General features: G+C 38.7%; 1 protein-coding gene across 1 annotated transcript in view; it reads left to right on the top strand.

Moving 5' to 3' along the window:
* The first annotated feature begins 4,812 nt into the window (after nucleotides 1–4,812).
* NCKAP5 (NCK associated protein 5) overlaps nucleotides 4,813–22,020 on the top strand; it is a 332,220-nt gene continuing 315,012 nt past the window's right edge. The window contains exon 1 of the mRNA XM_065750319.1: nucleotides 4,813–4,979. The gene's annotated coding sequence lies outside the window, so the exon portion shown is untranslated. The remainder of the gene's footprint in view (nucleotides 4,980–22,020) is intronic.

Genomic DNA, 22,020 nt, shown 5'->3' with positions numbered 1-22,020 from the left:
TGATCCTTTGGAATGTGAAGGTGTCAGGATGGAGCAAGAGGAGTGGAATGATTGAGTTGAAAGTGCAGGGCTATGTGACTGGCAGTCTCTGGGAACGAATCTCTGCTTGACATGTACAAAAATGTAACTGATTGCTTCAATCCAATGGCCAGCTCATTGATTAAAAAGGCAAGCAGGCTCTTATCCAGAATTGCAGTAGCAAACAAACAGCTTGGCTGAAAAACAAGGCTGCTTAACCATTTGAAAGAGCATGGAGCCATCACAGCTGCTGCAGAACCTGTCACGACTTGGCTGCCAAGAGGCCAGATGCTCACAGCAGAGGAATGTGTGTTTCACAAGCTGATACCTCTGCTTTCTGACACACAGGGACACGTCCGGAAAGGCAGGAGGGGAGTGTCAATTAGTCAGCTTCCCCATTAGGTGCCAGCCTTGCTGGAACCCCAGCACCTGTAGCAACAGGCATTTTCATCAGAAATAGATTATGGAAATAACCTTCTCCTCTTAGTACAGACCATTTTCAGTAGCCAGAGGGGCACCACTACCCATATGTGAAGTTAAACTACATAACTGATGTAATGATCAGACCCATTGGAATCTAAATTTGCAGGGGCTTACCCATGTGCTTAAGGATATACAAAAGCCCTTGAATGTGCGTTGGTTTTGGGTCTGCTCCAGAATGCACTAATGCCATTGATTTCAATTTACTCTGGATAAGGTCACTGGTAGCTGAATCAATCTCATGACTCCAGAAACAAGAGGAAAGGCAAAGAAAGAATAATGGCTTATATCAGGAAACTAATGAAAGCCAGTCCTGGGTGCTTGTATTTAGTAATCACATTTAAAATGCTTCTGAGTTCCCTTGTAGTTAAAAATCCAGCTTCTGCCTCAAGTGGCAACACTCAAAGTAGACTTTGTAGGATTTCCTTATAATTGTCCTTTACAATGAGGTAGTTTATAGCAAGCGTCAATCACATCAATTTTCCTATGAAGATTTTTTTTTTTTAAATTCTACTAAAGCATAAATTACGACACCAAAAAAGATTTAGGAATCCGTGAAACCTACTATGATGAAACCTACTGTGTTGGGTTTCATTGTGACACAGGACAGGATTTCCCTGATGGAGGATATGAGTTAGGTAACTGTCTGTGTAGCTGTCTGCTGGGTGTTGGGGATTGCATGTCAGCATGTGTGTAGAGCAAAGCTGGACAGAACAAACCAGGTATACAACATCCTGTGACCCCAGGTACAGCAGAATGACAACTGGACACAATCATTGTTGCATCTTTTTCTTTGATACTTAAATTCATAAATGTGAGAGATCTATTGTTTGTTCCAGCAATAAAACCTTCCTTTCCTGAGGATCTTTCCCTTCTTGTTGATGTGTGCAGGGGAGGTAAAAAGCTTTGAAAAATCACCCAGTGTGTTTAAAAACCAAACTGTTTTTGTGATCAAAAGCTTACCAGCCCGACCAAACTGCTTCAGCTGGAGACCCCTTTTTGACTGTGTTTGAAGAGATCCATACACCGCCCCTACATATTTCCTTTTATTCTCTATATATATTTTTACTTGGTTCTGCTGTTTATCCTCTCTGCCAGCTACCCCAGGCTTAGAAAAGTGTTTACTGTGCTAACATGTGCTGATCCCACGCGCTTTTAAGATTTTGCTTTATGAGACCAATACTTTTTTGTGTTGGTAAAAACAAAAGTAATTTTAATTTCCAAAGGGCATTTTGCTTTCCAGAATCCTGGTGTCATTCTGGAGAAGTTTGTGTGATATTTTAAGAATCGGCTCAAGACTTCCAACCATGTGCGACTCCAAGTAGGGCAAAAAGTCAAATTTGCCCTCCAGTGATCTCTGTTATTATTGTGGGATAAAAATATAACATATTAGGATTATAATATTCTGTATTTAAATTATATTACACAATATTATGTTACATTATGATACAGCTGGGCTGATCCCCTCCTACCACAGCCTTGCAGCTCCACCATGGGAGCTGGGAGCATTTGGGATCCTGACCTGATGTTGAGACAAGTGAACGCCGCCACTGAAGACAGCTTGGTTTTGTATTAGTATGATTTTGCAGCACTATGTTTTAACAGATAGTGCCATATGGGGATTGTTGGGCAAACTGTGTCTCTGAGTACTTTGATCAGTCCATTCCATCTCACCTTAACTGCTGCCCATTGAAAATGATGCTGGGTCAGTCCCTCTGTATGCGTATCCCTGCTGCGTATCAGTATGAGAGCAACTGCTGTAGCTCATGGCTTCAATGCATTTGCCTTTTCAGTCAACCTGTAGCTTGTCAAGGACAGGATTCTGCTTTGAATTTTGTTCTAACAAAAGCTATGGCATTCCTGCCAAAAATAAGCTGTATCTGCACAGCCAGTGGCTATATCTTATGATGACTTAGAATAGAAATTAGATGGAATAAATGCACTTAGAGAGTGAGCTAATGGCCACTCCCTTAATAAGGGTTGTAATTTGAAGAATGCAGAATCTGTTTGTCAACCCTCGTGGGAATTCTCATCTTGGGAAGAATAACTTACTGGTTAAACCCACAAATCTAAGTACTCTCTTCTTTGTACATTTATTTTTACGTGAGTTCGAAAAGGATTGAGATAGAATTTACTTTGGTGAAAGTCTCTAAAAAACCGGTTTCAGGCAATTGATGTTTCAGGATCCTGTTCGGCTGGGTGTAGCTAGCTGGGAATTGCATGTCTAGGAGGCTTAATATGTGCAAAAAAATACTGAATAGCACAAATAGTGCCTGGGATCTCCATTTTCTCTTAAGGTATGTCTTTTTTATTTCATGAGGCTTTTGGCTTTTAAATCAGTGGTTTCCTGGTTTTTTGAATCTGTATGCTCTTCCTTTTTCGCTCTATGTGCATTCCTGAATTAGCATCCTGCTGCAAGCCAGTTTTGTTGTCAAGAGATCCAAAGTAGAACCTGCATTCTGCAGTTCCATAATATTCATCAGTCCTCGTTTTGAGATGGTGCATTATAAATTTGCATCAAATTAAGTGCAATTAACCCTTCTCCTGATCTCATGGATGGATTTGTTCCCACTGGAATGAGCTGACACTTGTGAACCCATACACTGCAGCACTTACAAAGCTGAGATTAATGCTGTATGTTTTGAAGCATGTTATTGCATGTTATTGCTGATATTTATTGCTCCCGTAGCCCACATCATCTTCAAAGCATTTTGGGGACTTCCTCGATCAGAGCTCAGTGAGTCAGCTGCACTCTTGCTGATTGTGATGTAAGCTGTAGCACAGCCCCAGAAATGCAACTCGTGGTTCTTTGTGTGCTAACAGGCTGTTTAGCCACATGGATATAGGGGGATTTATAACACATCTCCTTCAAAGGCACAGATCTGGGTTTGCTATGGAGCATTTCAAATGATCACTATGGCACTAGGGTCCTACTGTCACTTGGGGGATGCACTGGGCAAATCAGGGACTCCATCATTAAGGCCATATAAATCATTTGATGACGCTCCTGTAGTCAAAAGCAAGATCTTCATTCAGTGCTAACCACTGTTGCTCAGCTGTGTCCTTGTACCTAGCTTGATTTACATCAACCTTGAGGCAGATCCTCCACTGATGTGTTCACTGTAAATGAGCAGAAATTTGGGTTGCTACTTCTCTTACGTGTAGCAATTGAGAACATCATAAAAACTTGGCTTCGACTCATCTCTGAGCTCAGGTTTCTGTTTTGTTGTGTGTGGAATGTGCGAGTCGGGTGTTTGGATGCAAGTGGTGAGGTGTTTCCAGTGCTGAAGCTCCTTGTGCGGAAGCACACGCAGATAAGGGAACTCCATCTGTCACAGCCCTCGGTGCTGCCCTGCCTGTGTTTGAAGTTCTTGAAAGGCTTGTTTGAAGACTTGAAAGGGCTGACTTATGAAAACTGAGGCAGGCTGCCAGATCCCTCTTCCAGCAAGAGCTCAATGACAGAGGTTAGCTTGGGACTGCTGCCTGTTCTGGTCCTTAGGTGAGCACCCTGTGCCTCAACTGCATCGGGTCAAACTTCAGCTCCAAACACCTTTGGTCTTGGACCTCCATCTCAGAGGAGGAAAGGTCAGTGTTATGCCCTTATCACCATCTGAATAGCAAAGTTTGGGGCTGTTTCCCACTTTCTTATATTTTCATCTTTGGAAAGCAAGAGTGGTTTCTTCAGAACATATTGTAACTGATGTTGAACTGGTTTAAGTCTCGTGAAGATTGAAGTCTTCTTTTAAATTTATGAATTAAACTTTTAAACTTTTAAATTTAGGAATTAATTAGGAATTAGGTGAAACTTTTATTTCAACTTCACTAAAGACCTGTGCTCTGTGCTTTAAGATGCAGATTTGCACCCCTAGTTACATACCTTTAAAATAGACAGAAAAATTAGGAGAATGCAGGGGGAAAGTCTGAGAAAAGGTGCTGCTGACACTTAATTTTTCTTTTTCTCCCTGCACGCTTTGCATTTTGAAGCTGGTTAAGTTCTTAATTTTCTGCTTTCCCTGCAAATACTGTTTATTCATTCTAAGAAAACATCAGTTGAGTAAACAGAAGTATTTATGTGTATAGCACTGCAACTCCTACTAAGATGCAAATTGTGCTGCAGGGAAGATAGTTTGTGCTTTTCTTTCCTCTCCTCTTTTCTTTTTTGACAGTCAGTTAATAAAGACTCAACAATAAGCAGCTGCCTGTGATGTCATTTGGGACTTTGTCCACAGAGCTTGTATTTACAAGTACTGAGCAACTACATAGCAGCAGAAAACCCAACTATCAGCAAACTTCATGTCTGCTGTTGCTGGAGGACTTCAGTAGTGCTCTGGATGGTGTAGAAAGCTAACTCTGTTCTTCTAACCACAGACTTTTAAAGCCTGGTAAATAAACACTGGATAAACTCAAGAGAATTTCTGAACTGCAAAGACTTACGGATCTGAGTTCTCCAGGGCTGGCATGTTTTGACTGAACTGCTGCAAGTAAGACTTTTGCTGTTTCAGTGTTTTTATCATCTCTGTAAAGCTTTTTTTTCTTTCTAGGAGTGTGTCAGCATTGCTATTTGTAGTTTAACTTTAATTAAAAGAGAAGCAAGTATGTAGTTGTTAGGAGTAATTGCAGCCACGCATCTGAGTGTTTCAGCAATAGAATAAAGGACAAATGAAAACTTGAATTTTGCTTTTGTTTGCCTGAGATTACGCTGAAGTGACTTCTGATATAATTGGTGAAAGTTTAAGATTCTTAAAAATGGTGAGAATTGTCATTAATTGAACAAAAAGTAATCTGTCTTTCAAAAGACTGTTCTTTTATCATGGCACTTATTCGAACACTCACAATTAATGTGAATCTTTAATATAATTTCCTTATATGTTTTAATACAGTTTCTTTAAAAATTGTTTTTCTTCTTATATGTGCAGAGATTTAAAGCAAACCTTTGCTATTTCTAGTCTTGTCCTGTGTTCAAGTTATGGAGATAGATCATTTTGAAAGAAAGACTGATGCACTGCTTTGAAATCTGGTGCCTTTTGGATTAAATGAATTAAAAATTACATGAGAAACAAGTATTTTATTTTGTTTTTGAGTAGTTGTGTTAGAATTCTATGTTAGAATCTTTCAACATCAGAGCAGAAACTTTACTACTTCTGCTCTACTGCATCAGAGCAGAAACTGCTGTGAGAAAAACTTTATTTCTGCACTGCCTGCTGTTTGAAGACAATTATGTTTATAGTCACTTAACTCATTTTCATGACATTTAGGTGAGATTATCACCATGTTATTCCCATTTTACAGAGATGGAAACTGACCCCTAGAAGTGATTTATTAGAACTTGGTATACCCGCTTCAAATGCTGGTAACAAACTCCATCTCTCCTTCTTATTTCTGTCTTTCACCAGAACGCCATTCACATTAGTGCAATTTCAGTTGTAGTGACTCTTCCAGAGAGTAACCTGATCACAGTACACTGTATGAGGATCTCTTTTACTTCATTTTACCTCTGTTTAATGATCTGTCTTTGTGGAGATAAAGCCCATTTCTGAAGAATGAAATCAGAGCAAGTATATGAGGCTATGTCAGCGCAAATCAGTCAAACAGGAATTGGAGGATTTGTTTTACTTTTTTAAATGTTGCTGTTGTTGTTTGTTTTTTGCTTCTCCTGCCACTGACTTTATCCACAAGGCCTCTCACTTGCAACATATTACTTTGTACTAAGTTTTGGGTGGCTACAACTGCTGATGCCTCTCCCAAGTGACCTTGTTTCTGTAGCAGATCAAAACCTGTCTGTCTTTTCTTTTGATGTTTTTATGTGGCTTGGCATGTCAGGATGTTGTGTAACTTAGGACCCGTTGTTCTGTCTTTGGAACTGAAGCGTATTCTCCTGGAAGAAAAAATAGCCCTAAATTAACTCTGCATTTATGGCATGCCATGCCATGAAATGGTAAAGACTTTTGAGGTTTTAAATAGTGACCTGAGAGCTTAGAGTTTTGTCCTTTTCGTGTTCACCATCCTCCTTCAGAAATAGCATAAGCAAGGTTTATATGTTTTTTAAAAGACCTTTTTGGAACTTCCACTAAGTTTAGGGGTGAAGAACAGGTATCACGATGGGGCCTTTTGCTGGGGGAAAGGGAAGTTTTGCAAGCTGGATACTCTGATCCCTGTGCTGACTCCTGTGGGCCAGTTCTTCCTTCCTTCTGTCAGCCTGTGGTCACCAACCATGATCTACTGCTGCACACTTATATGTGTATTTACATTTGTGAAGTTCAGGTATTGTGTTGGCAAATGCCTACAAAACTTCTGAGACAAAGTGAGATTAAAACAATAATCAGTGCCCTCTTACTTTTCCCACTTCAGTTAATTTTATGTGCAAGCCCTAATCATACAAATGTGAATCTTACTCCTGACTGAAGAAAAGTTCACGGGCTTTTCTGCTCTCATTTTTTGTGTGTAAAATGAGTTGTGTGTAAGAGTTTTGAGGCTTAGATTTAAACAACTAGAAATCCTGCCCAATTAAATGCAAAGTGGTAGCATACAGTTCCACTTCAGTCAAGAGCAAGCCTTCAGCTAATTACTTTAAGAGCAGGAGTGGACTCTCAAAACTCGATGAGCTTGGGGCCATTTGATTTTTATTTTCCTTTTTTACATTTCCTTTCTCACATTTACATTTTCTTTCCTGTATTTCACCATATCAAATAAGGCTAGAAAGCAAGCTCCCCTGTTTGGATTTTCACTGGATAAAAGCTACAGGTCTGAGAAATAAGCCCAAGGATACCGTATATGATCTGATAACATTCTGGGATGGCATTAAAGGGGACAATTGCCAGCAGACTGTCAATTCTTCAGTCTTTCTTGCCATTTGAAAAGAAGCAGAATGAGAGCAGAGTCCAGCCTGTCATCCCTGACGAGCAGGACTGAGGCTGGGATAAAAGCCATGGAACAAAGGTGCCAAAGGGGAGCTGAGCTGAGGAGCTCAGCATGGCTCAATGGGGCCAAGCACAACTCCATGGCTCCTGCATATGCTCAGCTCCCAGCAGCATGGGAGTTATTATAAGAAAAATACACAGCAAAGTTGTTAAGACACCTTTGAAATGTTAGCATCTAAAATGGAGTTTTATTACTAAAAGAAGATAAACGGACCATGTAAATTGAACGCATTAACACTTATAGCACTATTCTGTACTGTCTAATGACCTCTCCTGTGCCATACAAGATTGTACTAGGTATTCTCTAACAGTTGCATAAATTCGTCCTGATGCTTTTGGAGATGAAAATTTTGATAACTGTTATCTGAAAAATACTTAGAACCCTTGTATGATGCCACTGAGTGGCACCAGGTGACTCAAAGGGATGAGGTCCAAGCCACAGTAGCAGGCCCTGGGAGCACTGCTGTTTGTGGGCTATGGGTGATGCAGACCCTGAGGAACAGCTTGGATTATAAAACAGTGGATAAAAACGATATTGCTGAAAAATTAACTGTTGGTATTGACACAAAGCAAGAACAAAGGCTTCTGTTAAACCACGTGTTTGAAAAGCTTTCGTCAAGACAGCACCATTTGTTTCTCAGGGCCAAACCAGCCTTGGATGGTGCCCATACAATAGGTCTGTGCGGAACCAAATGCATGTCATAAATCCTGTTCTTTGACAGCACTAATTGATTATTATAATTCATCGTTATCTAAATTGTTAAATTCAACAGTTTACTGTATCCTTTTGTTTCTTTGTTCCTCGGACATAATACAAATAGGAAGAGTTAATTACCACAGTCAGCAAGAGAGGCGGGTCTCATTGTCTGCCTCCCTTTGATTGAAGCTGGTTGATTCACCACCGTGGATTTTCAGTAATGATGGAGGGAGAATAAGAGGCAGGAGTTCTTGTGTAGTGGATTTGCTTTTTGCTGGTAGTTGCCATTTGTATTTTGAATACTTTTCCTTTTGCAGATGGAATCTATCGCGTTTGCTTTGCCTGTACTGAGTATTAATTTTGCGGACAAAAATCATGTGTGATCCAGTCCTCTTTGGAATAGGTGACACTCGTTGAGGAAACCAGCACAACTTAACACATTGTGAGAGCATAGCATTTGCTTCTAAATGACTTACTGCACCAGCCACTTGGCTTTTTCTCCAGTGCTCTGGTGATGGCCAGGGCTGCATCTGCTGGGTACAAGAAGCAGTACTCTTGGCTGGGGTGCTTGAGAGCAGATTAACGGTTGGCTTAATTTCTATGAATTCTTAATGCTGTGCTTTACACTGCTGTTCTCTAAGACATGGTGTAACTGCTGTAAAATGTGGGATCTTTTTAGCCTCTCAGCTCTCTGGGTCTGACAAAATGGTTCATAGTGCTAAGATTTTGGGGGGTTATTTTGCCAGCAGAGGGCCATATTAAACTGAATAAAAAACCCTCCCTCTTGGTCTCACATTTTCAGTGAGTAACAACTTAAAGCATATGATTGTTTTCAAGGGCAAAATGAGTAAATAATGGGATTTTTTAAAAGCTACTGAATGATTAATTATTTAAAATAAGAATAGCATAATTTTACAGCGAAACAGAGTTCTGTGTCAGCCTAATTAGATTGAATTCTGGCATTTAAAATGCATCATATCTACCTGTTTATTCTAAACTGTTCAAGGTTGATAGATACAGCTCTAATAAGTTATTAAGCTGACGTGATAAACAGCAGCAGCATGTGCTTTTGCTATAATGACACAAATGAGAAAAGAATTGTTTTTCAGAGGTACAATCACGTTTGTTTTTGCTGTGGCCTCTAAACTGGCAGTTATTATTCAGCCTCTAGTGCTGCAGGAGTTGACCTTTGGCAAAATATTTTGTTATCCTCAATCTTTTATACAGGCCTTTTGTGAACTCTGCGCAGCTCTCATTTTGCTGATTACATTTAAAGTCATTTATTGCACAGTGTTTGCCCTTCTAGCAGATGTTAAAGGATTCCCTGCCTGCCCTCTTAAAGACTACTCCTCCACAGCATCTAATTATAGCCTACACAAAAGATTAACAGATGTTATAATTGTCTTTACTCATTGATTAAATAGTTTCTGCATGACTTGCTCTCCCCTCTCCCTACTGCTGATTTGTGAGGTCTTCTTGGATAAGTCTCGTGCATCTGCAGTTTGCTAACCATGACCAGCTTCAGTTTTTGACTTTTTTTTCTGGTTCAGTTTGAGCAAGTTATATGTGTTATTCTGGACGAAAGAAATGTATTAAAATGGGTGTGTGAATACTTGCTTTAATTACATATTTCTGTTTTCCTCCTCCTTTTAAGCATTCCTTCTGAAACTTACGTGAAAAGCAGACTAGCTTTATTGAGTAAAAATTGGTGGGTGGAGGGTAAACTGCTGAGATTTGCTTAGGACTACATTCATGGATTTCACTTGCCACTTGCAGAGGAAATGAGCAGCTGAGAAAAACAATTTAGGGAGAAAATTCCTAGCAGGAAGAATTTTCTGGAGAACTTTTCAATAGATCTCCAATAAGGTCATTAGAAAACTTTGGTTTCATTTTCTCACAGAGTTAAGTTTACCCAATTCTTGAGCTAACCAATGTCTTCACTGTTCTAACCCTGAGATGAAGAGCTCTGCTGTCGGGTGGGTCCATAGTTATTTTTTCTATGGAGTGATGGTGACCAGCACAGCAACTGCTGCGTTATGTTCTTTTCAGTCTTTTAAAATCTTGAACTAGGTTAGAACAGAGAAATGAAACATCTCTCTTTTCAGAGAAATGAAACATCTTGTACGTTATTGTGCTTACACATCCTTTCCTGTTGGTTGGATTTCATGTAACATTTTCCTTATTTCTTACACTGACCCAGATGTGAGCCATTGGCAAATCCACAAAGGTTCCTGTGACAGTCTCCCACCATCCCCCAGCTCTGTGGAGCTGCATCTGTCATTTGGCCTCAGCCTGAAGCTCTACCTCACTTAGCTCAGAGTTAAGCAAAGTCAAAGGAGGTCATTATGTCACGCTTTCTGACAAAACCTCTGCTTGAAGTTAAGGAGTAACAGGCTAAAGGCTTGAGGTTTAAACTACAGGCTTGGTTATTCAAAAGCCAAAAAATATTGTGCTGTTTCCTTTGCTTATGCCTTACATCTTACTAATATGTAAAACAATTCCTTGATTGCTGGTCAGAGAAACCACCTTGCACTGAGACTGGGCAAATATTCTTGTGCCAAGATCCTCTTACTATTTTTTTTGCTACAAAGAATACTCCTTGTTCTGTGTAGATGTCTGGCCATTTTGATCAATTAATTAATTAACAATTCATTAATCAGTTAATGCAGATTCCTGGATACATGATCTATCTTGTGCCATCATGCTTTGTTAGTAGTATGGAAATGTAGTCTCTTTACAGTGAATGCTGTACTTAGCACTGTCTGTGAGATCATACAATGTAACCTATAGGATTTCTCTCAGTTTTTATAGTTCATCGCTTAATTATAATTAATGAGTTTTATTAGGCTGAATAATAATCTTTGCAGTGCAAAAAAGCATTTGTCCGGTGTTTCAGAACTGCTTTAGAAACAGAGTACTTTGTTTGTGGGATTAACAAAGAACACTATCCTTCTTGTTTTTAAATGATATCTTGGAGCTGAATGATACCCACTTATGAGCTGGGGGGAGCAGATTATAGAGTCATTGTGAGAAATTCCGGGGTGCCAACTGTGCCTGCGAAGTGTATTTTAATAATATAGACACCTGTCCACTATCAAGCTGCAATATTTCATAGAGATCACTGAGCAGCCAGCTGATGAAAGTGACTTTTATTCAGTACCAGACCAGTATGGATTTGAGACACTGATTAGTATGGACTTTAGACACTGATCCAGAGATCATAGGCTATGGTCCTGGCTAAAAATAATCAGCAAAATATAGGGACTGAATAAATCTGGAGCTAGGTACTAGGTGATCTTTGCTATTACACATAAGAAACACACTGAAAGTTCAGCTAAATCATCAAGGATTTTTAACATCCACTGCTGGCTGCTGCTGAAGAAAAATTTTAAGGTGAAACCTGTCCCAACATTTTAATAAACAGTATTCTGTCATGTAATTGGATGTTAACCCTGACATTTGAATCTAAGATCTTCATCTTTATCTTAAAATCATACCAACAAATTAAAGACAGCACCAGATGAACTGAAAAGAAGAGAAAGCTGTTGAGCAGTCTAAAGATTCTTGGACTGGCCATTCTCCTTGTCTCTCTGCTTGAAAATCTGTAGACTTCTTTTATGTTTAATTATGTGCCTCTACTAAAACTCATAACTTCCTTCCCTTAAGATCCAGTTCTGTCATGATGCTATTGATTGAGAATACATCATGGTGTTCATAGGAAATAATTTGTCATTTATATTTACTAGTTTTTAATCAAGTGAATTGTTTTTCTTCTTTACCACAAAAATCTTCTGTCGGAACAGGAAGCCTGAAAGAGACACTGATGAGAATTTACTGACTAGATTATGGTCAACACAGACCTGAGAGGGGAATGGCTCACAAGATGACCAAACATGTTGATGCAGAGGCAGGTGTGTACCAAGAATCCTAACAAGTGTTTTTCTTGATTTTACTGATAGGTTCTGCCTCAGTAGTAAAGCACACGAAAACCCAATCTCACCCTCTGGCCACTGTTGTGGAAGAAAGCTTTCATTACATTATCAAATATTCCTCTCGCTCCAGGCATTATAAGGAGATTATGAGATTGGGTCCATAGATAGAGCAAAGGGAGGTAGGATCTCTGTGCTCTCATCTGAGACAAGGTGGTTCACCCAAGGATAAAGAGAGGCAGAGGTTAAGCTCTTACTCAAAGTATTCTCACCAAGAAGAGATGAGGGATGTAACATTTCCATGTAGGTTTAGGGCACACCCTTTGGGCAGAAAATTGGTATCTCATGATTTTAACCCAAATCACCCACTCAAGAGCTGGGATCCGACTTAAAACAAGAGTCAATGATTAGTGCTCACCTGAAATGAACCAAATGTGCTTTGTTTCCTTGTTGCATAAGTTGTAGGCTGTCTCCCTTGGAAAACAGTTAAAAAAACTTAATGCTTAAAAACATACTTAAAATGTTATATATAGTCTTAAAATGCACTTTTAAATTGAAAGTGCTTCATTTAAAGCATGCAAATATATTAACTCTTTCCCCTTTCCCACTAAAAATATTTTTCCTAGCCAAAATACAATGTAAGCAATAATTTGGAATAACTTCTGTTATTCCAAAACCAGAATGCATAAACTGTACTCTTAAAATATTTATCTAAACCTGAATGTCATTACTGATGAAAACAATCCTGTTTGAGTTTTACCATGAATTCTACAAGAAGAAGTGGAAGAACGATCCCACCAAACTGTTGCTATCACAGGCAAAAATATTATTCAGATTTTAATGAATAATGAACTTCTGAAACAGTAGTTGTTTGTTGTGGTTTTTTTTTTGTGTCTGTCACTTTTGGTAGTTTAATGATTTTTACTTTGCATTTTAAACAGGCAAGCACTTGAGAAAGAGAAATACTAGGGTGTTTTAATAGTATGCTTCCTCTGTTTCTAATATTTTCTGGATATTGCTGTATCCATAATCTGAATGTGTTGGATTATTATCTGTGATGGCAGACTAAATGTTCTTTCCTGTTTCACTTAGTAGAACTGAGTGCAGCTGAGTTAAAGATTGGTAGGATGGCATAAAACATAGGGGAGTTATAAACCTTTTAAGTAGGAAATTCATGAATGTTTTTTAATTTACATTTTTATTAAGTTTCTGGCAGTCAGTCTTCACGCAGAGAAACTGAAGTAAGCACTACAGGCAGCTGACTGCACGGGGGAAGAATGAAGTATCTTTTTTTCTTCTTTTCCACTCTGACAGTCACAAATGTGGATCAACAACTGCAATGTGTAGGCTCTGAGAAGAAGTGGACAGAGAACTTTTTTTTGCCCATCAGGATCTTCAGACAGATGTTCCTGGGCAGCATCCTCACTTTCAATGTATTCTATTGTCTTGTATCCTGCCTTATTTTTTTTATATGACAAATGTTCTTCTGATTCTCCAGGAATCAGTCTCTATTGGATTTCACTTTAGGTAATTTCTTCAGATACTCAACATCATTTCCCCTTCTTTATATCTTTTCAGCCTATTGTCAATAACTTAATCAATTTCTCACTGTTTCTGGTGTTAGTATATTGCCTTCAAACTTGTGTAGATGGTCATTCCTTCCAATCTTCTTCTCCTTTTGGCATTGTTTGGAACTACTATGAGCAGATTTGCTAATCGTTTTCCCACCAAGTCAATACCTTAATCATCTTCGCTGCTGTTATCTGAATTCCATCAAGTTTGTCTTTATTCTTTTGGCCCAGAAGTAAATTTAGTGTTTGAGATGAGATCTCTCTAAAGTTGTAGAGAAAAAAGTTGAAGGACTTTACAGCATGCCGATACCGCTCAGTACTCTGTCACTGTCTGAGGATATATGGATGAGGACAGAACATCATTCATTTTTAACATTTTCACAGTAGTGTTCCTGGCCGTAAGCTGAAAGTGGAGCTTAATCAATGTGTATCTGTGCCTTTTAATTTTACAGTCTTGATGTCCTACATGCTCTGTTGTCACAAAAGAATAAAATGAGTTTGAATTGGCTGGGCAAATCTCAGCAGTTTTTCTTAATGCATGCTCAGTGATTTATAGGAAAAACATCCCACTGCAAAAATGAGTTGTCCCCTGCCCACTGCACCATCAACTCTTTTAGGGGTTCAGGTGGGAGAGGGAGGATAAACACAAAAAGCTAATGATTTTTAGTGGTCCCTCTGGGATAAAATTAGGACAGATGGGCAGACAGAAGAGATGCAGGCTGCAATGCATCTGTTTCAGATAAGAGGGGATCTTTAAGCACGTTTCAAAAGCTTCTTATTCTAGTTTTCTTGTAGCTGAGATCTTAAAGAGTAGGTTTCTGATTTTCTTCAGAAATACTTGGTTTACAATAATGAAATAAAAATGAGAAGAAAACACAAATTGAGTGATATAAATAAGAATCTTGACCATATATTTTAAACTCTTGATTCTGTTTTGTTATCCATTAGAACAGTTCAGATATTGGATTCAATTGCAAATGTTTTTCTGAACCTTGCAGCATATTATGTGAACACAAGTGAATTCAATTCTTTATTGTCATCAGCCTCCTAAACCAGATACCACTTTCTCTCCTCTCCTGAAGATTTGTAATTCAACCAAATGAGATTCCCATTTGGCTTTCTGATACCCAGCCAGCCATAGCACTTGGGGAATTCAGGGAACAAACATATGACTGAAATATCTTTCTCCATAGCCAATGATGATGCCTTTGTCCCATGTCACGGATAGTATTAGACAAAGTGTGACAAGATATTTTTTCCAGAAAAAAAATATTTATGAGGATTTTCTCCAAGAGATTCTTGGGTAGCTCATTCATGTTAGAAACAGATTTTTTTTATTATATAACCACAGGATAGTGCTCTGTGCTGTTCTTGGCCTGATGAGAGAATGGATGGTTTCCATTTTGCTGGAACTCTTAGGACTTTTTGCAACAGTCCAGGAAAATTTGGCCCTAAGAAGCATAATCGTGAAGGAGAATACAAATGGCACACAGTTACCTTTGAGCTCCTTCAAAGTTTGGGTAGGGATAACCTGTACTTCTTGCTATATATGTTACACAGAAAGGGGAGAATTTCAAGCTTGTAAAGGAGGATGTTAATGCTAAATGCCACTGTAGTCCATTACTTTCCAAGAAAACAAATCCTAGAGAGAGGACTTAAAAGCCTGTGTTTGGCAGGCTTGTCTTTTGTAATGAAAACGTAGCAGGTCATTTTTCATTTCTTTTCTTAAAAAAGGAAGAAAACGTCTGTGACTTTATCCTCAGTTTCCCATTTCTGGCTATTGTATATGATGTGCCAGATTCAGAATATTTGCACTATCAATTCCAAACTTGTTATTGAAAATCTTTTAAACAAATGTTACTCAAATGCTGAGTTTCAGTGTGATTTCCCCACCTTATCCCTGGTGTATCAACATTCAAATATCACATGCTGAGACCTTCCCCTTAGACTTCAGCATGAAAACGTTGATAAAATGGAAATATTTTTCCATGAGAAACAACTAGCTGTGATAATGGTACACTAAGTTAGATAGATTACTTCCAGCATTTCATATTTACCAGCCTGAAAGCACAAAATTCCAGAGGCATCTTCATTGGGATACAGAAGAGACACAATCTCCACGTAGCTCTTTGGGTGTATGAATAACAACAGTTTGACAAATCTGGATGCAGTTCACAGGGGAGACAAATCTGCATTGAAGCCTACGGAGGTATCTGTCACTGGAGCTGTCTGCAGAATGTGCCTTCTGCAGATTAACAGCCCAGATTACAAAATGTTGATGAAAGAGGTTCAGTGACCAAGGGAATCCATTATTAAAATGTAACAACTAATATTATCTAATTCATAATTGTATTTCATACTAAATGATACATAATAATGAGTTATTAGAAACTCACACACAAAATAGAAGTGTTAGGTCTAATATTTTTTTCTTCATTCTGAACAGCCTCAGTCTTAGATATCCTTTTCTTGGCACTAGGTCTTACAACGTCCAGAAGAGTTTGACTTCAGTGCAGAAACTAAGAATTTACAACCATTGTTGTCATAATCTATTTTTATTGATGATAACATTGTAATAAATCCCATTTTCCTCCAGTCTTACCCATTGCTGTCCTGACAACAGATTCATGGTTTCTGTCTGCTTATCTTTCGTCATTTTTTGTCTCAATAATTTTATTGTATGATATGAATTCTTCATATGTTCCATAAAAGCAAACAAGGGAGGGTAGTCTTTTGACCTTTCCAACATTCTTTGCTGTAATTTACTGGTGGGTTTTCTCCTCCCTGCAGCATGGCCCATGGAACTCTGTGATAAAAATGGGCAGCCAGAGCAAACACAAAATGCTGAAAAGGTTAAAGCTTTGATTATGTTAGTCTATAAATGTTCATAGTCTTTTTTGTTGCCAGAAAGAAAATGAGAGCTGAAAATGGCAATGGATGAATCATGCTTATTACAGAATACGGAAATGATATCAGTTCAACCTGTTCTTTTTAATGCTGAAAGAACGTAATCTTGTGCCCTCTCATTTTATGTCACTGCAACCCACCTTATCCTTTTAAATGAATGCATGTATCCATTTAATTAACCTGGTGAAATTCATGATATAAATCTTTTAAATGCTTCCCATGCAATTTATCTTAACAGCTGTCAGAGTAATAACATCTTTAATGCCATATTCTTTATTGTCTGATTTACTGAAATTCCTGGTATTGTTCTGAGTACACAGATAGGTTTGCTGGATTTAAGCCCCTAATCTTTACTTGTTTAAATCCTAGAGGCAGTGCTATAGAAAGCTTTACTGGGTGTTTAGTTTTGCAAATAAATGGATGATTATCTTGCATGAAAAAAACATAAATGTATATTGAAGACTGTAGGTCAAACAGGTCCAAATTTAAAATTCAGTAGTTGAGATGCTTTTTTTAAATGCTATATTTCTAGAATATCTTGATCTGAGATTGTTCATTGCTGGCAAGTAAACACAATGAAAAACTTGCTTTAGACTATCCTATTTGCTCCACCAATTCCCTTTCAAGAGCTGGAATAAGGGCAAGAGGGATTCATATCCTTTGGCTGTTGAGTAAGTCAACGCTCAATTTCTTTGTAGACTACCATGCATTGTGTACAAAAATTAGACAATTTCTTTTCCCATTCTGGCCCTTCTCCTACTTCCTTGGTGCTGCTTTTTCTTGGCATTCTGGTTGACTAGTGGACAGTTTTCAACCTTACAGGTCATGACTAGTCTATATGCTGCCTGTATGTTTCCAGAGGACTGGGAAAGAGTCTTTTGTATCTAGATATTTTCTGACTGACTTGACGTATTTTGTTTTAACTTAACTTTCTGAAGCCAACCAGAATATCTGAATCCATGGGCAGAATGGTACAACAGTGCTGTACTTGCTGCCTTGTAATTCCCATAGTATTTTACTTATCTAAGCATTTCAGGTACTTGCATTGGAATTTTTCTAATTTAATTAACTCATTAATGCTGGCACATGGCACATTCTCCTTCCATCTCTGCAAAAATGAATCTTGCTTATCTAAATAGCAACCTAATCCAGTGGGTGTGGATGTACAATGCATACATTAGCACTAACAAACTGCTGACCAGTCTGAGCAAATACCTGAGTGGTTTGAGCATTAGGTAGGCAGGCTGTGCACATGGCATTGCTATGAAATTCACTGAGGGCAAAATAAAATAAATTAGCTAAGTCTCATATTGCATAAATGCAGATGTTGCTGTAGTTTCCTCTTTCCCAAGTGTTGAAGTTTGAAATGTCAGCTCTTAAGAGAACACTGGAATTATTTTTTCCACTTCATCATTTAAAGTCATGGCCAGGCTGAATACCTTGATGGGGAGAGATAGGGGTGTGGTAATGAAACCGTTTTCATGGCTCATTTTTAATCACTAGGTAGAATTTTCTCATCTCTTGCAAAGGTGGGGTTTTCTGCTCTTACTCCTCTGATAATTTTAACTCTCTGCCATTTAAAAAAGAACAAGAAATACTCAAAAACCTTGTACAAACCTAGCATTTTAGCTTGCCCTAAGCCTGAGAAGATAAATATAATTGTTTTATAAGACTGAAACATTTTTGAACTGTTGAGTATACGTCAGCTTCGGAATCCTGGATTCTTTTTCATTCCATTTCTGAGAAGGCCCAGACTACCTGTACTGCCCTTACTTCTACTGCTTCTTCTACAAAGACCACCCCCCACAAAAAAAAAAGTGGACACCAGAATGTTAGCACTAGAATTGGCAAAAAAACAAAACAAAACAAAACAAAAAGAAAACCCAAAAAAACAAAAAAACCCACCCTGCTAGACTGTGAAAGACAGTTCAATTCAATTAGGTTCTCAAAAAAATGAATCACTCCAGAAACTGGTAATGAGAATCAAAATCTTTCACCTTTAGGTCACCTGTTCATTCCAGCTAACATTTGCATTGATGAAAATTTCTACTTTCTCATAGCTACTTCCTGACCTATGCTAGCAACATTATTTTCATTTTTCCTTCATTGCGAGGGATGATACTTGTTCTGGTTATTCCATTTCAGTTTTAAAGGATGGCTGTTTAACCTGTAGAACCATCCAAGTAGCAAAAAGGGCTTAAAAGTGATCACAGTATAAGTTTGGCCACATTCTGTTACCTAAAATCTTGAGTTCTACGAAACAAAACCTGTCCTCTCGTTAACACGCAGAGTGACAAACAGACTGCTGAATATGTGTTACTGCCCTACAGGTGCTTTGCTTTCTTGCAGTACTAAGGGATGTTAAGCAGAGACTGGGGAGCCTGTATTAGGTTGACAGTGGATTTAATGAAAGCATATTAGTTTCCAGAGCTGTCATTTTTGTCACCTGTCATAACTGCTAAATTTATACTTATTTATGAGACATAAAAATAAATACAGTCCATTTCCAGTTACCAAAGCGATTTACTGTGTGCTGTTTCCCAGCTGGTATATGTTGGCATAACTCCGTTGAAATGTAGCTGCATGGTTTTGAACTGCCTGAAAATATCTTGGATGCTTATCTAAGGGATGTAATGTTACCCGTTTTCATCAGCTAAAGCAATATGCATCAATCATACTTTGTTACTGCTAGAAATGAAGAAGGTATTCAAATCCAAGAAATTTCTTGCATAGATTATCAAGAGTGCTTTTCTATGTTAATCACACTATTTCTCCAGGGCATAGTTTTAGAGCCATCTCCCAAAGTAATGAACATTCTTGCACTGAGTATTAAAATGACTGCACTTTAAGGTATGTAATGAAGCTGATGCCTCTGTCTTGCTGATTGTGTGAGCTGTGAGAGTATACTGTACTGATGGAAGATCCCATTAGGTCTTCCCCTGAGACTTTTTGCTGTGTCCACATAAAACTTTCTTCTCTGAGTTTAATGCAAAATTGAGGAGACAGCAGGCAAACATCTGAGACCTGCATTCTGGTAGACCAATCTCCATGTACCTCTTCAGGATACAGGCGTAATTGCTGAGCACCTTCACTGCCCTCTCCAATGTGATCAGCACATAGTCCTGTAGAGAAAAGTGCTACAGTAGGTAAGTTTATCACAGCACAGTGCTGTGCCCCCAAGGATTCAGCCACACAGGAATGCAGTATTGGTGAAGGCATCATAAATCAGAAGTGAGTTTGCAACCTAGTTCACTCTTCAACCAAGCTAAATGGGGTCATCGGGGTCTGAATGCTGATCAGTGGGTTCTCTGCCGAAAAGACATTGTCTGAGAGGGATCAACAAGTAAATCGGTCAAGGAAGGCTGATACATTTCTACAGCTTGTTATCTTGGTAACAAAAAAATTGTATTTTTGATAGTTGTGCAAACTGATTCTCAGTGCTTTTACATTTCAAAACTTTTCCATCTAGATGGCTGTTCTTTTCTGCTGAGCTTCCTGGGAGATGTATTACCTCCATTTTGAATTATTTTTTATCTCTGGGCTGGTCTCAGAGGAAGACAGATTTACCTAGGGGGGTCATTTTTCTCTGTGACAAGAAGTTTGCTGCCCAAAAATGGCCATTCTGAGGTGGAAATTTGTTCTGTTTTGGTTAAGTACTTCACTCTAACGATCAAGTTTTTTAAAGACTTCCCAAAATGAGTACTTTGAGGCACCAGCATATGTTGATACAGGCAATGTATTGTATTATCTCATCTGATAATTACCTTTGATTCAGAACTTTAAGTAGGTTCAGCCTTAGGTTGTTAACTTTTCAGGAGAGATTCTTGACAGCCTGCTCACGATAACTTGCACAGAGGTTTGAGCATGCAGAGGGGAGGGAAGGCAATCTACAGGTCTGAGTTGTCTCCACCACTGCCTGAGTAGGTAGATGTGCTATACCACATAGGGCTACATGAGGAGACATAAAATTTGCTGCTTGAAGTGCCCAAGACAGCACAGCATATAAACTATAGCAATAATTAGCAATAATCCTTCCTCCTTTTACTTGTGAACAAGGATTTGGGATGATTGTGCCAAATACCTGCAGACAGGCACTTCAGGCACTCACATCAAATCCTTGCCTTTCTGCTGGGATAATTGGCTCTGACTGTAGCTGTCACTGGCTCACTCTCAGTGATGCTCTGCTCACAGACTCTCTCAGTGGAGATCATGCTCTCCAGGAATGACAAATGCAGACAAAAATGATACAAACATTATGTTAAGCTCTTTCTTTTGCTAATTTCTGGCATAACTGCAGCAGCAGTGTAAGGCATTGCTGCTGTGTTTCTTAAAACGTATTGAAGTATTTCTTCTGAGATGTGTTAGCTAATCAGGAAGGAATGGTAATTGTGTGACAGCATGCCATTTTTCTTCCTTATTAGCCAAATTAAATAGTGTATGTAGCTTTAGGGGTAGTACTACAGAAGTGAAGCAAGGATTTACAGGTAAATCTGGAAAAAAATGTGCAAGGAAAGAGTGATCACAGTGAAATAATCATTTTTCCTTCTTCAACGTAGACAAATTCTCATAGCACGTGTTGCTTAAAGGAATCTGTATAGAGGCTAATTTTTATCAGTTTTGGAGAACAAGGGGTGAATTCTGTCCATGCATAAATGTAAACAAGAAATAACAAGTTGGATATAAGTAATATAATGCAAGTTGAAATAACAAGACTGGATTGCTTGCTAGCTGGACCAATTAAAGTTTCCATGTGGGAACTGTTTTAGAAGAACACTCGTGGTTGTGATGTCCACTTTGTGCCTGATTATCCCTGTCTGCATGCCTGTGGATTCCACCTGGCTTCTGAGGCATAGCCTGGGGCATCACGATCTCCTTGCAGGCAGTCAGTGCTTTGCCAGTGTACTAATCCTGTGCCCTCATGGAAGAGCATTCAGGGGCAGTTTTGGGTGGATTTGTCTGCATGGTGTCACCACAGTGGCAGATGGGAACGCTCACTCACAGGTGTGCGTGAGAAGTCAAGGCTGCCCACAGCCGTGTAACACATCCGGAGGGCAGATGTAGGGCTTCTCATGGACGTGCCAGCTGTGTGACCCTGCAGCCAAATTCAGCCTAGTGCAGTCACCTGGCTGCTTGTAACTGAAGATTCTGTTCATACTGACTAAAAGGGATAAGAAACAGATGGATTTGTACTTTTTGTTTTATTTTTTTTCAGTCAAATACAATGAATTACTCTAGGGCTCACATGAAGTAGTATTGTATGAGAATTGCAACCTGGTTAGAATTATATTTTTAATTAGGCTTTCAAGTCAAGTGTTGACTCAAAGAAGTGGACAAAATCTTGTAGTGAAAACTCTTAGTCTTCTAGGGTGGTGTTCCAAGGTAAGAGATATAGGATGTTCTCTAATACAGGAAATACAATCACTATGAAGTATGAGAGAAAACTGCTGAATTTGGTTCTGCATTCATGGATATATCTGCATGATTTAATTCAAACTGGATTC

This window comes from Cyrtonyx montezumae, unplaced genomic scaffold, assembly GCF_038088225.1.
Source record: "Cyrtonyx montezumae isolate F1298 unplaced genomic scaffold, pur_monq_1.0 scaffold_7, whole genome shotgun sequence".
NCBI classification, from domain to species: domain Eukaryota; kingdom Metazoa; phylum Chordata; class Aves; order Galliformes; family Odontophoridae; genus Cyrtonyx; species Cyrtonyx montezumae.
This window is presented reverse-complemented; position numbering and strand designations above follow the sequence as displayed.